We start from the raw sequence: 23862 nt of genomic DNA on the forward strand, positions 1-23862 counted from the left end.
ATATATATATATGTATATATATATATATATATATATATATATATATATATATATATATATACATATATATATATGGATCTACCTTACAAGCTTGACACTTCACAAGATCGACATTTAGAACGACGAGACCACAAGACCGATGGAGTAGATAATCGACAACTTGTAATCCCGACAGTGTAAACACCGACATGGGAAATGTGTGAGCGCGACTCGGTAAGTATACGATAGTGAGGGATTTAGGGTTAGGGTGCGGGTAAGGTGAGTGTGCGATAGTGAGGGACTTAGGGTTAGGGTGCAGGTAAGGTAAGTGTGCAATAGTGAGGGACTTGAGGGTTAGGGGCGGATTGTGAGTTAGGCTTAGGGTGCGGGTAAGGTAAGTGTGCAATAGTGACAGACCTTAGTGTTAGGGTTTGGGTTAAGGTTAGTGCATAGATAGTTATGTGTAAGGTGTAGTGTAGGTTTTTATGTTGTTGGTGTGCTTGTGTTGTGTGGAACAGCGAACTTTTTGTTTTATTAACTGTCGTTAGATTGTGGTTTGTCGGGCATGTGAACTTTCGTGTTTTTGCGGTTTCGTTCTTGTGGTCTCGTCGTTCCAAATGTCGATCTTGTGAAGTGTCGCGCTTGTAAGGTAGATCCATATATATACAGAATTTGAAGCCTACATTTTGGACAGTTTAGGTGACTAGAAATCACAGCTGATGTAACATTCATGCTATAGGACTAAAAAACAAATACAATTAGGAAATTAATAACGTATAAACCTAGCTGTAAATAATATACAGCTCTTTCAACAGTGATCATCTGGCATAATGTTTAAAGTCTTCATCTCATAGATACAAAGTACAGGATTTGATTCTGATGTTGGGTTATTGGCTAGACTTAAAATGTCACTTCAGGGCATTCAGCATAATGTTCACCCATGAATAAGAATTATTTAGGAAACTGCAAGTCATCTTAGGTATGGGTACAGTAAACTCTCAGTTAATCGGAACTCAAGCAACCAGAACTCTCAAGCAACCAGAAAAAAATTGAAAAAATACAGTACAATTTCATGTGTTGCACTTTCTGTCCCCCTTCCCCGCAGAAACATACCTTACGTTTTTAGAGTTTTAGAGTTTTAAAAGGACTATGAGAATAACTTCCCTCTCTCCCAGACCTAAGAACAAGTCCAGCCAAATAATATAGGGTACAGTATTAGTCAGGACTGTTTTTAATAGTAAGTCTCAAGCAACCAGAAACTACAGTTATCCGGCATCTACCAATCCCCATAAGTGCCGGTTAAGTGAGAGTTTACTGTATAACTAGAACAGTTTTCCATTATTTCTCTGATACCCAGTTCATCAAAAAGTAGGTCATGTAAAATGGCTGACTCATTTTTTGGCTAAACAGTTTCTCTGAAGGGACAAGACACACACTCATACCCATGCAGGGTACTCAGTTTCTTGCACTCCAAGACTTAATACAATAATAATTAGCTCTGAGACTAACAGGTTAATGGCATTATTTAATGACAGTGCATCATGAGCAGTGTAATTAGTCCTACCCTTGGATGTTACACAGCTGGGAGGTAGACACCTCATTAAAAATGTACTGTGGCATAGCTCCAGAAGTAGGTTGTTTTGTCACAACCATCTATAATGATGTAAGGGAATGCTTAGAGGTATCCACTTCTATGGAAAATAAAAGTAGGACAAGTATTTAAAAATAATACACAAACATGGGCACCCAAAAGAAAAAAAATGAGAATTTCATTTTCCGTATTAAGAAAATATGCATTTAGAGGAGAGAGAAGGGAAAAGAAAAAAGGAAGTCCCAGAAAAATACTGAGGAATAATAAGGAGCACTCTCCCCCTCCAACGAGCGGTCCTAAGGTGTCTCCAAGCCAGCCACAGGTTATTTAACGCTACCTTTGCTTCCCTGAATCTACTTCTGGCCCAAACTTTCTGGAAAACCACCTCCTGCCAAACATCTGTGGTCTGTGTCCTCTCTTAGTGGACTTAACAAAGTTATTTAACGCTACCTGTGCTTCCCTGAATCTACTTCTGGCCCAAACTGTCTGGAAAACCACCTCCTGCCAAACATCTGTGGTCTGTGTCCTCTCTTAGTGGACTTAACAAAGTTATTTAATGCTACCTGTGCTTCCCTGAATCTACTTCTGGCCCAAACTTTCTGGAAAACCACCTCCTGCCAAACATCTGTGGTCTGTGTCCTCTCTTAGTGGACTTAACAAAAGTTATTTAATGCTACCTGTGCTTCCCTGAATCTACTTTCAACATGTGCTGGTCTGCTATTCCCTGCCCTTCCCACTAATGCTTCTCCCCCACTGACCCTTCAATCTATAGACTAGTGACTCCTATTACTTGTTTCTCTCTTTCTTTACTACTCCCACTGGTCAGCCTTTGTGCGTGTTCACACTGTTACTTTTAACTGAGAAACATGAACGGCAATCAGGAACTATTGAAACTGCTACAGACTCTGCAACACATACGCTAATCCAGGAACTGTTAAAACTGCTGCCTGCTCTACACTGACCCTTGCAGAATTTCTATTCTTTTGTATACTAAAATGTTCTAGCAGGCCTATTCTCATCTACTTCATGTGACTGCCCTGCTTCCAAATGCTGCCCATTGTCGCTAATTAATTTAGTCAGTAAAATCTGTGGGTCAATAGAACTAACGTCCTTTGCTGGCTGAATTTCAGGTATTTGTCTTGCATTAAACGTTAAATCAATGTCGCCATTGGTAATTTAAGTAGAATTAGAATGGGTTGGGTTTTGTTACTTGGCCTTTACTATGTTTTATAGCTGCCCTTTTTGTGTGCTTTCTTTTAGGAGTTATTGGATCCCCTGTAGACCTTTTGGGTGCGTCTCTCACCACGTGCTGTCTGCCTTCCCCTGTCCCTTTCTCCTAGTGCTTCCCTGACATTGTCCTTCCCTTCTATTGTCTAGCGACCACCATTTCTTTAACTTGAACATAGATATATACTTCGTTTGATGCATTACCTGCCCATACTGAACTAAATACTCATTCACATATATAAACATAAATGTATGCTACCTTAATTGTTTTTATAAGTGTTGTTTAAGTGATTGACTATCTCTATCTCTAGTGCATTACTAGGCTTAATATCTGTTGTTTAAGTGATTGATTACCTGTTACCCTAAGTGCATAACTGTTAAAGATTGGCACAATATCTGTTGTTTAAGTGATTGAATTCTGATTCATGTGACTTGGACCATCTCATGCAATGTTTAAACATGTTCTGTAAACTGTATTAGTGTCCCACTGCTTTTGTGCCCTCAGTGCCCCCACCACACTAATCCCACACCACTGCCCCCTACACTCACTCATATCTCACCCTATCCTACCTTACACTCACTTCAGTAGCCCCCCATATTACTCAGCTACTTAGCCACTCTCCTAGCTCCTATTCCCATAGCCCCTTGCAACTCACTTGTCTTATTCATTTTTATTTTGTTTTTCAGGTTATTTAATGCTACCTGTGCTTCCCTGAATCTACCTCTGGCCCAAACCTTCTGGAAAACCAACTCCTACCAAACATCTGTGGTCTGTGTCGTCTCTTAGTGGACTTAAAATATGTACTGCTCACCTAGAACATATATATGCTGCTTGTAATCACTGGGCTACCACTGTGTTGGCTGTAGCTCACCTGCTGACCACTCTCTCACCTCTACCCTATTCTCCTACTCTAACCTGCTTATCCCTTAGTCTTCCAACCCCCCACTCAGCCCTACTCCTTTCCACTGTTAAGCATACCCACAGCAGTCCAAACTACTCTTTCCATATACCCATTCCTCCTTTTATCTGCTTGTTTCCTCTCTACCACAGCAAGATATCCTAAGCACCCCCTTATTCCTTGCCCTACCTTGCTCTTCCTTAAGCTTCTATACTTGTGCTTTGCTTCTAATCTCCTGCTACCCTAATCTCAGGCCCACTACCTCTGCTTATAGCTAGAACCCTACACTCTCTTTTCTTTCCCTTTCTCCTCTTTCACTGATTGTTTTTTTACTGGATTCTTCATTGTCACTGCAGCCCTGCTCCGTTCGCCCTCGCTACGCTCGGGCTCACTTCACTCCCCTACCCTACCCCATTCCCACCCACCCCGGTACAGTTTCCTTTATACTTAACCATCCCTCCCCTTCCTGCCAAGCCATCCACTGCAAATCCACTTCCTGCTTATCACCACTCCTGCACTTTAACTTCCAATCGAGCATAGCATATTCTCCTACTATACATCTTTTCCTAACTTCCTCTCTCCACACCTAACCCAAACTACTCATCATGCTGCTTCTACATATATCTGCAACACTACTCACTCTGCTCTCTATCTCTACCTCCTATCACTACTACCTCACAAATCCATTTCTCTGTTCTCACTCATACTACAGTTTTCCTACTTCTTCCTTTGCCATCTCTCCAAACCTATTTAACACTTCTACCTCAACTTTGTACAAAAGACACATATTACAAGTTCTCAAACCATCTAATAAGACTAAATCTGAACCACCGAAATATTGTCAACCTTTCACATCAATTGCTCTTCTCACTAAAGACCTACTCTCCTCTGGGGACATGCAACCCAATCCAGGCCCCGCTACACCTCCCCTCTCCCCAGCCCCCATCTACCTTATCTACCTCTTCCTCACAATTCCCTTCCAACAACTTACCAAACATCCAACCTCAGTCCCAAACTCACCTCCATGTAAACACCTAACCTTTTATTCACTGAATATTCAAAGCCTAGCTAATAAAACTACTGAGCTGCACTCTTGGATTGCTTACAAGACCCCTCACATCCTATCCCTATCTGAAACATGGCTCAAGCCACATATCTCTAATAGTGAAATACTCCCTCCTGGCTACAACATCTACTGCTCTGACAGACCTTCAAAGAAAGGAGGTGGCGTAGCAATACTCTACTCTAACAGCCTTAAGCTTTCACCTTACCCCACACCTATTCCCAGCTTCCACCCTGCTGAACTTCTCATTCTAAACTTTCATCTGAATCCCCACAAAAAACTGGCTATTGCTTCCATCTATCTTCCTCCTGGCAACAAAGTACCCATTCTGGAAAACATCTTATCCTGGTTCACTCTCAACATACCTTATGAAACACTCATCCTTGATGATGTCAATAAAGACTGGTCAAAACTCTCTACTGACTCTTCCTTACTTAGTATTCACCTTCATGGTTTCCACCAACTCATTTCTACCCCCACTCACTTCCACAAAACGTCAACCTCCAGCTCCATAATAGACTGGATTCTTACCAACACCCCCCATGACTACCACCAGCCCACAACCTTACCAGACTCCCTTAGTGACCATCTCCCTACCTCCATCCTGAGATACAACTCCCATACTCTTAAACCCCACCTTTTCAAAGACTGTAGAAAATTATCTACATTTAATTATTCACAGTTTAACTCTATTCTTACAAAACATGGACTGGTCCATCCTTAGACAACTCCCGCTAAATGATTCTGTTAACACTTTTAACATAATTTTCCTGAATACTCTAGACTCCCTAGCTACCTCCAGGAAGATTAAAGTGAAATCCAATCATGCTCCCTGGCTTTCAAAAGAAACTAAGTCCATCATGAGACAATAAGACAGTGCCTGGAAAGCCTGGATCAAACCTAAACAAGCACCTCTTTTTCTCAAATATAAACAACTATGCAATCTTGCTAAAAAAACAGGCAGTAGTAGACAAAAAGTCATTCTATAGCTCAGGCCAGCACAAGTATAATTCAAATCCTCAGAAATTTTGGACAGCACTTAAGAGCATCCTTTACACAGGTAGTCCCTCTAACCCCTCCCCCTACCGAAACACAACTCCTGATGAAACAGCTACCCTACTTAATTCACATTTTATTTCCTCTATCCAAATTCTCCTACCCTCTCAACCTACCTCTTCCTCTTTACCTGACCCCACACCCGCCCCCAAACTACTTCATTTTCCTTTAATCCTGCTCCCATTTCCTACATCAAATCTCTACTGCTCAAACTCAAACCCTGCTCTCCCTTTACTGACAAATTACCTCCTACCTTCCTCAAACTCTCAGCTGACTATATTGACTACCCAGTGACAATATTAATAAATAGATCTATGCAAGAATTTACTGTTCCTACCCTTTGGAAATCTTTCTACACTATCCCTCTCCATAAAGGAGGTAACTCCACTAACACTTCCAACTATCGACCTGTTGCCATTCTTTCCCCACTATCTAAGATACTAGAAAAATGTATCCACACTCAGCTTCTCAATCACCTTCTCAATCACAACTTACTCACCCTTACCAACATGGTTTTTGCCCCCATCACAGCACAACTACTGCTCTATTCTCCTTCACTCACATCATTGCAGAATCTTTGGACAACAATAAACTTACTTCCTGTCTCTTTCTTGACCTCTCCAAAGCTTTTGATACAGTGTCTCATCCATTACTTCTATCTAAACTTGACAGCTTTCACCTATCCACCTCCACCCTCAACTGGTTCGCTAGCTATCTGTCTGGACGCGAACAACCAGTTAAATGGCTCTCTTCCTCTTCTTCTTTCTTGCCTATCTCTACTGCTGTTCCACAAGGTTCCATCTTAGGTCCCCACTTATTCAACATCTTCATCAATGATCTTTTCACCTCTTGCTATCAGTCTTCTCTCATACAATATGCAGACGACTTCACAATTATTTCTACAGCCAACAACATCTCTGACCTACACTCCCTAACCCAAAAAGCTCTACTTTCCACTGAACAATGGCTTTCAAAAAAAAAACCTACTGATCCTCAATCCCACAAAAAAAACAAACTCTTACTCTTTCTGCCCCATTCTCTTACTCATCATAAATCCTCCTTTGCCATTAAGTCTTGCAATAACACAGCTATCCAACCTAACACCTACACCAAACTCCTAGGGGTCATCATCAACGATGAACTAAAATTCAATAAACACATACAGCAATGCATAAAGAAAACACATCAGAAACTAGGTCTCTTATACCGGAACAAAAAATATCTCAGTCCCGAGGCTAGACTCACCCTAGGACAAGCACTTCTCCTCCCCTCTCTCCTCTATGCTGCTCCAGTGCTAACAAATATCCAAACAACTACCCTGAACAAACTCCAACAATCCTACTACAAAATAGCCAGATTCATCACTAACTCCCCAAAAAACACACACCACTGTATTGCTTTAAAGTCTCTACAATGGCTAGAACTCCCACAACTACTACATCTCTACCAGTTTCACATGCTGCACTCTATGCTCTTTAAACCCTCCTACTGTCCATCTATATATCTCCTTGTCTCTGTCTACACCCCATCTCGATCCCTCCACACCTCTAATCAACAATTGCTTGATATTTACCACCCAAATAAGTCAGTATGTAAGCTACTCTACAAACACTCTGTGGCCCAAGCCTGGAACAAACTTCCCCTGGACATACGCTCAATCTCTCACACCCCACTATTTAAAAAGAAACTTAAGACACATTTACTCAATTCCAGAATCTGCCCCTGCTATGACCCTATATATTTCTCTCCTCCCCCCACATTGGAATCACTCTCAGTTGATCCTACTCACACTCTGCACTCTCCCTCACTAGTACAGTTACATAGTATTTTCCTGAAAAAAAATGTGCTGTCGTTTAACTGTTGCTAGTGTTTGTTTCTATTGTTTGCTGTGCTTGTTTATTACTATAATGATTTATTGTACTATCTGGAGCTTTTCTCCTCGGGTCTCCACTGAAAATGGGACAAAATCTCAGTTGGACTAACCCAGTTAACAAATGTCAATAAATAAATAAATAATAAATAATAAATAAATAAGGAATTTCAAAGAAAATTCAGTACACAGTCCTTATTGGGATTATAACTGATAGGACAGAAGACACCAGCATATGCAATTCTGATGTCAGAATTAGGCATTATAAGGTATACATGTTACTTTTCTCAAAAGAAACGTCACTAGCTGCCTTTCATTTCTTTATTATTCCTTACTGTGCTACACAAAGATATGAAATACTGACAAAAGTCAAAAACAAAAGCATATGTCATCCATGGGAGAATATATTAAACCCCTTTAACTAACCTTCCCCATCCTTCGGCATATATTCCACTTGCCTCAATCTTACTTCTGTATTTTAGTGAAATTACAGAAACAAGATAATGACAGTGTGATTTCTGAGATCTCAACATTCTTTCAATGAAATGATTTCTTCTTTCTTGCATTAGAAATTTGCTGCTTCAATGTAGCAAACTTTCATGTTGTGTCCTTTCCTTTAATGTTCATTCTTCCCAGGTTTCCCTCAATGTGCAAAGAGCACATTGTGATCATTACCCACCTGTTTTTCTAGATGGTACACCTTAACTCCTACTAGAGCTTACTAGTGTCCTTAATGCACCTGTGATCCCATCAGCTCCCCTTCTTATTAAAACTCCCTTGTTTCTCATACTCGAATGCTGTCTCCCAAATATAGCCACACTAGTAGCTGGATCCCCTACAGCCTATCAAAGTTAGCTTTGGAAAAAAAAGTCATTGCATCATGTTCACTGAATATTTTCAGTTACTCATAAAAGGGGGGACCCCTTTCCTTCCCAAATAAATATAATCAACTTTGTAGATACAATACTTAAGGCAAGGTTGCATTCCACTGCTGGGATGCGTGGACTGTCTGAATGTTACAGAAAACAGAATAGGGGATCCTGTTTCAACACTTCATATTGTAGACGATTGTTTTGTGCCCTCAACTTTCCATGAAAGGGAAAGATGATTTGCAAATCTTTGAATTACAGTTAAAATGAGAAAAATGTACCCACCTGGTATTACAGAAACAAAGTAGCTAAAAAACGTACTGCTTCATTTGCATGTCTGGATCGTATATACCTGAAACTCATCCAAGTGCTTTATTAGCTTTGGCCACTATCCCAACACACTGGGCTTCATCATCTTATAGGTTCATAGATAAGTACTAGGCTGTCTATCACTGCAGGCCATTTTAAACCTAGTCAGTTTCCCTTTTTGTGCTCAAATTAACCTATTCCATTTGGTTACAGATTGTCCTTACTCATTCCATAGTCTATAATTATATATTACTCCTAATGAAAATAACTAGGATCATACTATAGGTAATTTGAGGGGGACCCATTCATGGTATAAAGCATTTAGGAGCTGCCTGTATCCATTAGTTGTACAGGCGGTAGTCCTGGTGTAAATTTTCTGTTTCCCATCCATAGATCCAAGCTTCACTTGAATATGGACAGAGATGAACTTTATTTTATGTGGATGGGGAGTCTATTCCAGAGCAGTGAGATATACCTGTCCCTCCAAAGCATTTTGTTGATGTTGCAGAAGAGATCTAAAGATCCCTAGACTGAGTAATTCTCATGCCATTTGACTTACTGTTGTGTAGTAAATACATCAGTACTGGGTAGGAGGATGTCAGGTATACCAGACACAGGTCACATCTTAGCAGTCTGTAGGGCAGAGAGATAGCAGCAGGGCTTTGCGTCTGTCCATGTATGACATGTTGTTTAGGTCTTGCATCCTTTCAGTAAAGCATCTCTGTAGGCATTCCAGTTGTTGCATGGGTCTGGACAGATACATGCCAAGGGGCGGCTTTATATTCAATGACTGGCTAATGAAGGATAAGTAAAGGGGAACAATGGCATCCCTAGATATAGACACAATCCCTTTTCTTTTAAGCCATGCATTATAGGCTTTCTTACAACAATGGACACATGTTGGTCAAAAGTTAGGTCACTGTCCAAATAAATTCCAAAATTCCCAACAACTGAGTCAGCTCTTAGGAGAACATTTGTCAGTGTGTTATTTCCCTGTGGTAGATGACTCCCCAGAGGATACAATAATGCATTTTTGGCATTTAGTTTCAGTCCATGATTTTTACCCCATTTTTTTTTGGGGGGGGGGCTTTCTGCAAGATGGCTAAGTCATTTATGGATTCAATGGCTGCTCCGAGCTTGCAGTCATCTGTAAACTTAGTCAGCCAGAGCTCTTTGGTAATGGCTTTTTACTTCAGAAAACTATACGCCTAACAGGAGAGGTCCCAGCACTGAACCCTGTGACTGGTCTCTTCTATTTTGATTTCCTGCATCCTAGTTGTGAGCCAGTTGGTACTCCAGTGGGTAGCACAAGGGTTATTTAGCTTTTCTACTATGCTGAGTATGGAATTGTCAAAACTTTGGTCAGGTTGAGGTATGTGGTATGTATCATTTTGCCTTCATCCATTGCTTTGGTGACCTTTTCAAAAAAAAATCCACCAGGCTGAATAAGCATAACCTGCCCTTGATGAATCCAAACTGAGATGGTTTCAGTGCTTAGAAGTTCCCTATGTCCAGACTGATTAGTCCCATGATAAGTTCTTCCATGGCTTTGAATATAAGGCTGATCAGACTTCTGGGTCTGTAATCACCTGGGGCTGTGGAAGGATCTTTGGATCTGCATCTTTGGCCACAAGTCTGCCACAATGTTCTATGAGGTTCATTTTAGGCATGAGTGCTAATCCTAGATATTTCTGCTCTTAAAGCCACATACCCAGCAAACAAACAACCCTGGCACTATTTTCATAGAAATGCACAACTTACTAAACATATTAGCATGAAACACTTCCTTACTCCTTAACTCCCTCGGTTAAGCAACTCACATCCTGTTCATAAATCCATAGGTTAACACTAGGCCATTCATCCAGAGGAACATTTACAACCTAGCCATAAGATCCCAAATCATGAATACCCACATAAATAAATAATTAATACCCAGTTGCAACCTATGGACTGGATGATTTAATTAAAGTTACATTAAGTATTAAGAAGGTTAAGGAAATGAAATAAATATTGGATATTAGTAATGCATATGAAATATTACAACAGGAAAACAGACAGAGCATAAGGAAGTGAGTGAACTCCATGAACCTATGGACAGGATGATCTTATTGAACGCAGTAAGCTGGCAAAGGTGAAATAAATTAAATAGACATTGGAAGCCGGTAATATATGTAAAATATTACAGCAGGAAAGCAAAAGGTTAAGGGAGTCAAAAGATGTGTACTCATTAGGGCACAAAGTAATCAGAGGGGAAGAAGAAAAAGTAAAAATAAACAAACAGCAGAAAAAGGACAAAGTCCAAGTCTTGATAAAGGGCAATAACAGCTAATGTTATTAGTATAAGGGGTAACCATTTTAAATGTTGGGACCTGCTTCAACAAGTCCCAAAAATACAGCGATTGAGTCCAACATAACCATTTCTTGGAATATTCCCTTTTCTCCAAGGTATGGCAATCTCAGAATTGTTATATACAGAAAAGTGATGTTCAATTTTCAGTTTTTTTTTTTTGGTGTGTCAGCAATTGGTATTACAATTGCTGATATTTCAACAGGGAATCATAAAAGGTTAGATGTAAGAAAATATTTGCCAATAGATAAAATCTCAGAATATGGGTATAGTATATCTGCATAATTTAATGTTTATTAGTGTAGGAATTGGAAACTGAAAACAATAGTCAGCGGAAGAAGAACAACTTTTTGGAACAAAAGAACTCCTAGGGTGGCCATTACAATAAAAGTGCAATGTGGTATTAAAGTGTTAAACACTATTTATTTGTTTTCTGGGGTAGAGCACTGATCTCCATGGAGAGCTATGTCTAGTTAAGTGACTTGTTCAGAGTCACACTGTTAGCAATGGAGGCTGAGGGAATCAAACCTTGCACCATTGGATGACAAGAAACAGCCCATTAACAGCTCCTTAATCCTCTAAGCCAACTGTCAGACAAAATAATGGTATAATGGGGGTGGTGGCAAGGACAGCCCTGGATTCTAATTTACAGGTATAAGGTACCACATCATAGTAGGGATTTTGCATGTACATTTAAAAGGTAAAAAAAGGTGAACATTTAAGTAAACAGATCATTACAGGTAATATATGTGAATTTTATATGGGAGGGGGATTTAACTATAAAATGGGAAGTAGAGAAAAAAATTGTAAAAGATAGAAACTGTTATTAACAGTTATTTAAAAAAATGAAATTATTTTTTTGATGATATGAATATCTGTACCCAGGACTGTTAAGTATGATCTGTGATCACTACTACAACCCTATTACAACTTTTGGTGTCTGTATGTAGTAACATAATGTTTTTTTTTCCTTAGAAAACATTTCTGCTCAAAAAGGTATTGGTAATAAGGATGGATAAAGAGAAGCCAGGGGAAGGATGATAAAAGAATATAAAAATATGACTATTATGTCAACATAAGGAATCAAAACCCTTTTATAAGAACTAGACACGGTGGTAAGTAGCAATAAAAATGTTAGGTTCATAGGAGATTGCTAGGTTAATGGCTTACAGGCCCTTACAAGTCTAGACAATATAACCTGATTTTACCCAATATACATCCCCTACGGGTGGGAAGATGGCATGGATTTGTGCCTGTGCATTCAGTATGTTACAGATGCCCCTGTCCATAAGGGACATAGGCACTACCCCAGGTGTGAATTTGCAATTTTCCATCCATTGATCCAAACTGCATTTGAAGAGGGCCAGGGAAGGGGTCTGCTTAATGTGAGGAGGAAGCCTTTTCCAAAGAAAGGGTGCTCTCTAAGACACATATCTGTCTCTCCACCATGTTTTGTTTGAATTGCTGACTAAGTTTAGATCCCTAGATTGGGTGACCCTCATGCTGTTTGACTTGTGGATGTGTAGCAGCTCCATTAGGGCTGGATTTGTGAAGGTCTTACAGGTCTGGCATAGGTCACCCCTTACTAGTCGGTAGGAGACAGAGTAAAGGAACATGACTTTTAGTCTATCCACATAGTTCATGTTGTTTACACCCTGTATTTTCTTTGTGAGGAACCTCTCAGGTCATTCAAGCTTTTGTAAGCACCTAGTCAAGTACATGCCAAATAGTACATTGTACTTGATTACTGGTCTAATCAGGGCTGAGTACCGTGAGACTATAATTTCCCTGGATCTGGATATCATAACTTTACTTATAAGCTGTACCACACAAAAGGACTTCCTCACTTCTGTGGACACATCCCAGTCAAATTTATTTCACAAAGAAATCCACCAAATTCAGTAGGTATGACCCTGCTCTTGATAAAAATGAATTGGCTCAGGTCCAGTGTTTGGAGGTTTCCTATGTCATTACTTATCAGGTCCATGACTATTAATTCCGTGGCCTTACATGTAAGACTAAGTCAAACTTCTAGATCTGTAATTTCCTGTGTCAGTAGCTGGTCCCCATTTATGTAGAAGGATGACTGTTGCTGTCCTCCACTCTGTCGGGACAAAGCCAGTCTGGAGGTTGTAGTTAAATAGCGATCCTAATGAGTCTGATAAGTCCTGTTTTAAGCTGTTTAAGAGGCAACCTGCTATATCATTAGGCTCTAGTGAAGCCATGTTTTTAGCTCTAGAGAAGACAGTGGCAACCTGTTCTTTGGTGAAAACTGGCAGTGAAGGGATTTCTTGGGGAAGAACTGGGTCAATGGGGAGGTGAAATTTGAGCTTAATTTGTTGGCCAGCAGATTTGCTATATCTTCCAGCTAAGCGTATTTGATGCCATCTATAACTAATTCCACACATTGTTGGGTGTTGCTCTTAAGACTGTGGAACTAACTGAAAAATGCCTTATGGTTCTCCTCAGCTTTGGAGTTTATTTTTATCTGAAAGTTTGCTTTCAGATCCTTGACTAGTTACCTGGTTCATTTGTTTAAACTAATAAGGGACTTTTTGCTCTGTTGTGCACACAGCCTCTTAATTCTTGACAAGATTTTCTTTCTTTTGTTGTATAACCTATTAATACCAGGGGTCCACTAGGGTAGCTTGTTTTCGTGGTTTCACCTGGGTTTATTTTCGGCTGGCCATTCTGTTTCTATGCAGATGTTTATATGGTCATACAGGGCTTTCGTGTACGCCTCTGCATAGGTTTCTGTGTTTTCAGGATGTGGGGAAGCTAAAACTAGCTATGTCATCCCTTAATAAAGTTTTTGGGGTTAGGTTGGGAGATTAGTTTTACCTTTATTTCAAGGGAGCCAGCTTTGTGACCTGATCTTACCAGACATCATGTTGGGGGGGTGAAGCTCCCTCTCACATTTGTTAGTACCAGATCTAGGACATTTGTTCCCCCAGTGGGAGTGCAGACTAGCTGTTCCAGGGCATTTGAATTTACAAAGTCAAGAAATCTTTGGCCCTGCATGTTAGTAGTCATGTATGCCTCCCAATTAATGGAGGGGTAGTTAAAATCACCCATGAATATGACAATGGGCTGGATGGTGGGTGATTCTAGTAACTTTAGCTATGACATACGGGTTTCCTGATTCATGGTGGGGGACCTGAACCTAGCAAGAACATCATAATAGGTTTTTCCCATGGTTAGTCGGACACGAAGTAGCTCAAGCATGTCATATTGTTTGACCAGCCTTGAGATGTACTTATCCTTTATGTAGAAAAATAGACCTCTGCTTATTGCTCTTTCATGTTCAGTTGGTGGTCGGAATGTATTAAGAGCATTACAGCCATGCACTGCTGGAGTGCTTTCCATGGCTTTGAACCATATTTCAGTAACTGCACAGACATCAGCATTATCCAGGGTGAGGAGAGCTTCCAGGGAGTGCAGTTTCTTTCTGAGGCTCCTAGCACTGAGCAGTAACACCTTTAGTGTGTCCAGAGTAGCTTCAGTTATGTTGGAAAGTTTTCCTCTTTGGTAATGCCTAAAAAAGGAACTATAGGGATGGATAATGTTTTGACCAATATCTGAAAGCCTAGAAGTGACAGGTGAAGACCATTCCTGTCAAAGCATTGTGGACTGTCAACCATGTCTTCCTAGGCTGACAAGAATTGCAACCCCTGTGGAATGATGCTAGCAGCTAAGCAAATTGTTAAAGTCAATCATTTACTGCTGGTATTCTGGCGTCATTCTTGGAGACAGAAGAATGCTGATCAATGCTAAGCTCATATCTGCCTGTGACATGTTCTGAGAGCTCAAGCATGACTTTCACATGGACTATGACTGAGTCATACTGGCACTAGGGGTAAGTGACCTGAGTGCTTCAGTGATCTGGCAAACCCTGGCACCTGACAGACAGCTAACTGTTACCATCTTCTTATCCAGCCTGGTAAGAGGGGCATCAGTGTTTCTCACAATGGAGTCTTGTATGGCCAGAATATTGGGTTGTGAGATATTTTGCGTTATGGGTTTTGCAGTCGAGTCACAATGAGCAATGGCGTTATGTGTTGTGATATGAATTGTCTTTTTGTGTATATGCTTAGTTTCCGAGTACTCAGAGACCTTTGAGGTTGGGTAAGTTACATGTGAGCACCTCCTCATTAGTGGGTCTATGTTTATGGACCTTTGTGAGTGATGCAAGTTGCTGGCAACCTGCTTGTTACTTTTTGTGTCTGTATGTGAGAGTTAAGCCTCCGATGTCAATTTGTAACTACATCTTTCACATAATGTATTTGTCTGTTCGAGAATTAAATGATTACAATTTTGGAGTCAAACTTAAGAGGATGTTAGGACTGGAAAAAAGTATAAGGAAATGATAGATAGTTAATTTGGAGTATAACTAACATTTTGTTTTATTTGTAAATGATGTAGGGATTTATGGAAGAAAAGGGGAAAAGATGAAAGGAATAAATTAGGAAGAAGAGATGTGTCTTGCAAAGAACAAAAAAAAATGCTGCATCATCTCTGCCGAGTAAATGAGCAGAGAAAGAGGAAATATTAGTGCATGAGTTAAGGGATAAAACACATTTAATACTGTTTACAAAATAAGGTATTCTATGGGTTGTTATTAGGGACCTACAACTGGCTGACTTAAAGGTTGAATGCATCCTTGGAGGCTAAATAAGAAGCAGCCAGAAGATTCGGAGAGAGCTGTGACCATCTAGGAGTCAGGAAAAACATTGTTTAGCGAAGAAACTTAGTGATCCAAGAGAGGATGGAGTTATGTATGACGATGGAAAGGGTAAAAAAAAAAGAATTGGATTTGCTAGACAGATGGATGATCATTAGCTAATAGGATAGTAAATTAAAGAGTTTGTGTTCAATAAGGTTAGCTTGGAAAACAGGCAACAGAAGTGAATTGAGGAGCTTTATACCTTTGCTTTTCAATCAGTGAAAAATTATGATGATAGAGATTCTTAAGTTAAAATTAGATGCTTAGCAGTTAAAATATTAGAAGAGCTATTTTTGCTACTTGAGGGAAGGTTTGTTAAATAACCACTGTTGATATTCATTCCAGTGGGGTGTAGGATATTACGAAAGGAGGGAGTAGACATTGTAGCTTATGACACTTCTAAAGTACTTAATTAATCTGCCAGAAGCAAGGATACTGAAAGCCTGTGTTTTTACTGAGTATTTTTTAATTTAATAAGAGATATTTTTGAGACTAATGATGATTCCTTTACTTAATAGGGTCTATATTAGTTCAGCAAAGACTGCAATGCACGAATGCCGGTTGGGTGACACCAACTGAGCAAATATCGCAAACATTGCAAGAGTGAATGGAGATCGCCGTATGGAATTCTTCCCTTTACTTCAATGTAATGCAATCTCGAGTTGGTATATTGAAGTAGCGGGGGTGTGGGGGTGTGCAGGGGGGCTTGCCCCCCTGCATAAAACACTTAATGACAGTTTTCCTGTCTTAGTTATTTTTTTTATCAGATTCTAAATTTTCAAACTTCGATCATATGGTGTCGACCATATGGTATTCGTAGTTTGAAATATTTGTCCCGATAATATAGACCCACTTAATAGATTAAATGGTAAAGTGATAGAATGCAATCCTGTCTGCCTTTTGTCAGTAATGTTTGTGTTCTGTAAGCAGGAGAAAGGCAGGGAATTCTCACTAGGAATTGGTAATGGTGCACATTTGGTAGTGATGCTGAAGAAGAAAGACTGGCGCTGTATGTTGTAGAGTTGAATGAGCAAGATAGTAGTGACAGACTTACCGAGCTTGTATTGTCTACTTCTATCTCTTACTTTTTTCTAATTGTTTACTCCCTTTCCTGTCATCTGCTAACTTTTTTTGCTTAGCTCTGTTAAGCTGAAGTATGCAGAATAACACATATCTGATCATACTCAATTGAAGATATGAATGCCTTTAGAATGCTACTTCAGACATTTTTCTTTCTTCATGTTTTGGTTTGACAGTCCTGTTCCTTGTTTATTTAATAGGTATTAATGATGTCTGATGCTCCATTTCTTCAGCTTTGATTGATAGCATCAGTTTAGACATTTTTCCATTGACTGGTTGTCTTCTAGTATGTCAGTAGGGTGATGGAAGTCCTTGATATTTTGTTCTGCATTTACTAGCTGTTCCCTTCTTTTATGAAGGTCTGCCTTTTACAGACTGCAGCCGTTTGAACAGTGGAAGTTTTTCTCCTGGTTCACTAGGCTGCACCTGTCAACTTCTGAATTTTCATTTACTATTCAGTTTTAAAGGTCTCTTGTCTAACTTTCATGATCTCCATCTTCTTGGTTTTTGCCCTTCATCTTCACAACTGTCTCCTCAGTGATGTTTTAGGTTTGAGAGTTTGGAGACCTTTTGTTAATATCATCTAAGGTTGTTTACTTTTCAGTTTAGCAGTCCTTTTTATTGTCAGTGACTGCCTTTCCTGGTTATCTTTTATGGATTTGATTTTATTATTTGTGATATAATCTTGATTTTCAGTTCAAGTATTATTTAATAGTGACAGCTGGCAGTTTGGAAACTGATGGCACTGTCTGTTTTATGTTTGATGTAAGTCTATGAACTCCCTCTTTTTTATTTTCAGCACTAAAATTTTACCTGAAAGGCTTTTATCCAAACTTGTTTCTCAGCAGCTATCTTTTACATGTCTTTGCTGGGTCTATATTAAAATCGTGAAGAGGCGTTACATCGAACACCTCTTCAATGATACAAAGATCGAAGTCTGAAAATAGCGAAGGCTCAGGCTTGAGTCGTAGCATTGCCCTTTACCCCACTGTAGTGCAATCTTGCTGATGGTATATTTAGTTAGGGGGGGGCACAGCCCCCCACTTAGCTATGTTTTAAATAGTGTGTGTGTGTGTGTGTGTGTGTGTGTGTGTGTGTGTGTGTGTGTGCGCGCGTGTGTGTGTGTGTGTGTGTGTGTGTGTGTGTGTGTGTGTGTGTGTGTGTGTGTGTGTGTGTGTGTGTTTGGTACTAGCGATTTTTTTTCCCAGGGAAATCGCTGTTTTGACCATTCGCGGTTTAGTGCATTCGGTCTTTATGTGTCGCTGAAGAGGAGTTAGATGTAACGCCTCTTCACGATTTTATTATAGACCCCGGTGCGGGACAAAATCAGGACTAAGCCTGTCATTATTATGCATTATATGAAAAGCATCTAACTACTTAGACTGTTATTTATTTATTCATTCATTCATTCGCCATGGTAGAGCACTCAGTGGGCTAAGTATAGTCTCAAAGCAGAGATACAAACATGACATTACACCAGTAGTGAAAAAAACAGGAGAGTCAAGCAAGCAGAGTTACAAACACAAACAAAAGTATCAGTAACACTTGAAAAGGTAGCAAACAGACGTCAATGATATATAACTGTTACCACTGAATATTTGGCCTACATCAGTAAGAGTTTAGAGACTGACAAAAAAAAATGGGGTTTCAGTTACAAATTAAAGGGAACAAGTAGACACAGGTCCCATATATACAACAGTTACAAATTAGTATGTATGTAGTCTATAGAAGTTAGTGTGTGTAATGAAAAACTGCACACAAGATGTACATGCAAAGTAAGAAAGAGAAACTTACAGTTACATTTTATATGATGTTTTCTGCTATTTTATTCAATTTTATCTTTCTACTGTTACTTCATGTCATTCAAATTTATTAGTGTCCTATATTGTGTAATATTTCTATTTTATTATTTTATAGTAGTACTGTGCTCAGTTTATAAGAATATTAATACTTCTGAAGGCAAAAGTAGACATAATTAGTGAATATTTGGACTGTGTAAGCTTAATGATTTCCTTGGTTGAATCAGACAGTATCATTGAAATCTATTTTGAAATATAAGCAGATGTGTTTGCATTAAGATTTTATAGTTTTTAATTGGTTGCTAATTATTCAATTAATGGGCTGTGTGTGGTTAGTATATAAGAACACTGTTATTTGTTAGATGTTGCACACTGATGAAGGCTTGTCTGAAGCTGAAAGCTTTGTTTGATTAAACAGTTTTAGTTGAATTGCACTGTCAAGTTTGTTTTATTTTGTGAAGGCAGTTATGAAATATAAGCTAAAGTAGGCAGATGATGTTCATTTAAAGGGTATAGAAATAAAAAGGAGGAAACCAGTTGGATAGGCTATTATAATACTGTATATAGGCTCATAGGTTCATAGGTAGGTACTGGGCTATCTGCCCGAAGGCAATTATAAGCCTAGCCAGAATGTGTTGGCTTTCGCCGCTCCCTTAGATTAGTTCCCTGTGCCTCTGTCCAGCAGAGCCATTGAAGTGATCCCTATTGTAAACTTTCTGTTTCCCATCCACTCATCAAGGTTTCTCTTGAAGAGGGTTAGTGAGGAGCTCTGCCTAATGTAGACTGGAATCTTGTTCCAGAGCATGGGAAGTCTCTGGGACAGGAATCTATCCCTTCAGCATGTCCTATTTATTGTTGTGATGAGCTTTACATCCCTGGAGCGTGTGGCTCGAGGGGATATGGATTTCTTTATGTGGAGCATGTCCATCAATTCTGGGTTGGGCATGGCCTTGTATGTTAGACAGAGATCACCTCTGAGTAGGCGGTATGCAACCGAGTACAGCTGGAGTTTCTTCAGTCGAGCTGCATAGGGCATCTGCTTGAGGCCAGTGATCCTCTTGGTGAGGTACTTCTGTGGTCTTTCCAGTTGTTGCAGGTGTCTTGTGAGGTACATCCCAAATGGGGTATTATACTCTATGATGGGTCTGATGAGTGATGCGTAGAGGGGCCGAATGACTTCTTTCGATCTGGCTGCAAACCCTTTTGTGATTAGGTGGGCCACATAGAAGGATTTTCTAACCACTTTGGCAATGTGAATATCAAAGGAGAGGTTACTATCTACTTGGGTCCCCAGATCCCTTATTACGTCTTCCGTATTTAGGGGCTACCACCTATGTGGTAGTTTGTGGGTACTTTGTTTTTTCCAAAGTGGATGACTATGCACTTTTTGGCATTTAGCTTGAGGCCATGGTTTTGACACCAGGTATCTGTCTCAGTGAGACCCTTTTGGAGGATGTCTGTGTCAGCCAGAGAGTCAATTATAGCCCTTAGTTTGCAGTCATCTGTGAACTTGGTCAGCCATAGTCCTCCTGTGCTTGCCTGTACCTCTGAGAAGTATATGCCGTACAGGAGGGGTCCTAGGACTGAGCCCTGGGGAACGCCACTTGTAACTGGTTTAGAGTCAGACCTACCTCTCGCAACTCTTACCATATGGGTTCTGTCCATGAGCCAGTTGGCAACCCATCTCGTGACGTAGGGGTTTATGTTCAGGCTGGTGAGCTTGTCTATAATACCTGAGTGGGGAATGGTGTCGAAGGCCTTTGCAAGGTCTAGGTAGGCTGTGTGGACCACCTTTCCCTTGTCTATAGCCTTGGTAACTGTCTCAAAGAAGTCCACCAGGTTTAGGAGGCATGATCTGCCCTTAACAAAGCCGAATTAGGTAGGGTCCAGTGTTTGGAGGTTTCCAGTGTCTCTTTTAATGAGCTCTATGATGATGTGCTCCATAGCTTTGCAGACCAAGCTAGTCAGACTTATAGGGCGATAGTTCCCGGGGTCCATTGTGGCTCCACCTTTGTGGAGCAGAATAACCATTGCTGTGTACCACTCTGTGGGCACATAGCCTGTGGAGAGGCTGAGTTTAAACAGTGTGTTTAGGTGAGGGGTTAGTTCATCTTTGAGCTCATATAGGACACAGCCTGGGACACCATCCAGTCCCATTGATGCTGTGTTTTTGGCTTTGGAGAGGGCTATTTTAACCTGAGTGTCTGTGATTTCAGGGGCACTACATTCTTCTGGTATAGTTATGGGCCCTTTTGGGGGTGAGAGGGGGTGAAGTTTGCACTAAACCTGTCTGCCAGGATGTTGGCTATATCGGTCGGTTCAGTGTATTTTGTGCCATTCTGCACTAACTCCGAGCAGATTATCTTTGAAGGAGTCCATGGCAATTTCTCTTTCAAAGCTAGCCTTGGATGATTTTATGATGAAACGTAGTTTCTTGCTGATACTGATCAAGAATGTCTTCCCTTCTTGGGATTTTACTCTTTTCTGTACTAGTTTCCTCCTTCTATTGTATAGCTTGTTTATGGCAGGGGTCCACCAGACTGGTTTCCTTTTCTTGGAGAAATGAGTCTTGGTTTTGTTTGGGATAGCACGATCCATGCATTCTTGTAGGTGCCCGTAGAGTGCATTAGTAAAGGATTTTGCAGCTTGGACAGCGTTATCCTTTAGCATGGGGGCTTTGAAACTTCCAACGTCGGTCTTAAGCAACATGAAGTTTGCTTTTGAAAAGTTTTTCATGGTGGTTTCTTTGCCTGGGAGTGGTGGCGGAATGTGGTCATCCAGAGTGATTAGTTTATGGTCAGATCTAACCAGCGAGGGTTGACTGCCAGTGTGGAACACTGGTCGCCCATGTCGATGATGACCAGGGCCAATATGTTGTCACCTCTGGTGGGGGTGTTGACTAGTTGATCCAGGGGGTTTGAGTTTATAAATTCTAGGAAATGTTGGGCAAGGGAGTTTGTACTTGAGTAGTTCTCCCAGTTAATGTTTGGGTAATTGAAATCACCCAATATCAGGGTGTTTGGTAGGACCTTTATGTTTCCCAGTGTTTCTAAGAATGCTGAGTGGGGGTCCTGCAACATTTTGAGTGATCTGTAGCAAGCTATAATTTGAAGAGTGGTTTTGCCCATTGTTAGTTGCACGTGAATGATCTCTGAAGCATTGTGCTGTGCCATTAACCTGGAGGTGTGGGTATTGTTGATGAATATGGATATCCCCTCCTTTTGTATTTTGGTCTGGGTTTTGTGGCCAAAATGTATGTTATGAGTTGTAGCCTGGTAGTGCTGGGATGCTCTCTGGAGCCTTAAACCAGGTTTCTGTTACTGCACATATATCGATTTTCTCCATACTGAGGAGTTCCTCAAGTACATGCATTTTGAGGTTTAGACTTCTGGCATTTTGTAGCATTACCCTCAGTTTTTTGTTACTTGTGCTATTTACGGTGGTGGGTTTGTCTTTTGAGCCTTGCCTAAAAAGGGCACTATGGGGGTGGCAAGAGCCTTGGCCAGTATTCGAAAGCCTAAGGGTGACAGGTGCAAGCCATTTCTAGCGAAGCAGAGTGGCTTGTTGAGCATGTCATTCCAGGCTGACAGACACTGCATCCCCTTTGAATGACACCAGAAGCTTAGCCAATTGTTGAAATTGATAATTTTTTCTCTATTCCATGGTATCATTCTTGGTGAGGGCAGGATGCTCCTCAGGGTCAGGGTCATACCGGCCTGGGCTACATGATCAGAGAGCCTCTCCATGTCTCTTTTCATGTAGTCCAGGGAGGTACGGCTCAGGTCATTCACACCAACATGGACAATGACAGAGTCATATTTGTACTTGTTCTGGAGTGACCTCAGTGCTTGTGTTATGTGGCGGATCCTGGCACCCGATAGGCAACTAACAGTAACCTTCTCCTTGTTCAGCCTAGTGAGTGGGACGTCAGTGTACCTGTCTATAGAGTCACCTGTTACTAGTGTGCTGGGTATGTTATTTTACCTTAAGGGCTGTGATTGCATGGCACATTGGTTTTGTGAAGTATGTGTTTCATGATTTGTGTTGGGGGGCGGAGGTTGCTTGGATGTCTGCTTTGGAGGTCTCTGTTGCTTTTGCAGATTTTTATTTAGAGCCTCCGAGTAGGTTTTCGTGTATTTATGTGTGTATTTTGCCACTGCTGGTTTCATAGGTCTATGTGAGACTGGTGGTGTGATGCAAGTAATTCCCTTCTCCTCTTGACTGCCTGGTCCAGTCTTGGGTTGAGAGAGCTTAGCCTCTAGTTTGGCTGTATAATTGCATCTCTCACATGTATTAGTGTTTGGTGGAAGGAGGAGAGGGTTGTCTGTGTACATGAGGCAATTGTAACATTGCTTCAAAATGCCCAGATTCACCAGTTGGACCAGAGAGTACACCTGAAACTGCCCTTTGGACATGCCTGGATAGGTACAGTGAACTGTTTTACTGATTGGCTGGTAAGGTCGGATAGAGCCTTGTCCTTCTCTACAGTATAGGGGGGTCTAGTGCTAAGGTTTATTAGAGTTTTGAGAAAGTGCCAAGGTGAAAAGTGAATGGTTTGAGTGCTTAAGTTGAAAGTTTGTCTAGTTCCAAGGGAAAAATTGAAGAGTAGACTATGGCAGATTAAGGAAGAGATGTGCTCTAGTGTTCTGTAATAAAGGCTGGATTAATATGGTAGAAAAAGAGACTTTAAATAAATGGTTAGTTGTGCAGACTAAGTGGTAATGACTTTTTCAGGTTTTTTTTCTTTTCTATAGGGAGGGTTATATCATACAAATGTTGCTTGTGATTATGAGAAATAAGTATACTGAATGTATCTAAACTATTGATTTTAATTAAGGAAATGTAATAAAGAAACCCATACTTATTTCCATAATTGACATGGATCTTTAACATCTAACATTTAAGATGTTACCAGAAGGTAGTTTAGACCTTGTTTTAATATCTCACCTAAACAACAGCAGCTCAGAAGTATAGCTTTCTCTTTTACAGTGTGTTACACTGTAAACAATAGAACATGCATCGAAGTATCTGTCGAAGGACAGAACCTACT

The 23862-nt window shown here is 40.4% G+C and overlaps 1 protein-coding gene across 6 annotated transcripts in view; it reads right to left on the bottom strand.

The window, feature by feature from the left end:
- LOC122793310 (protein RUFY3-like) overlaps nt 1-23862 on the bottom strand; it is a 1534975-nt gene that overhangs the window by 598662 nt on the left and 912451 nt on the right. The gene's annotated exons all lie outside the window — the stretch shown is intronic.

This window comes from Protopterus annectens, chromosome 2.part0 (assembly GCF_019279795.1).
Source record: "Protopterus annectens isolate FY-2018-M chromosome 2.part0, PAN1.0, whole genome shotgun sequence".
Lineage (NCBI taxonomy): Eukaryota > Metazoa > Chordata > Ceratodontiformes > Protopteridae > Protopterus > Protopterus annectens.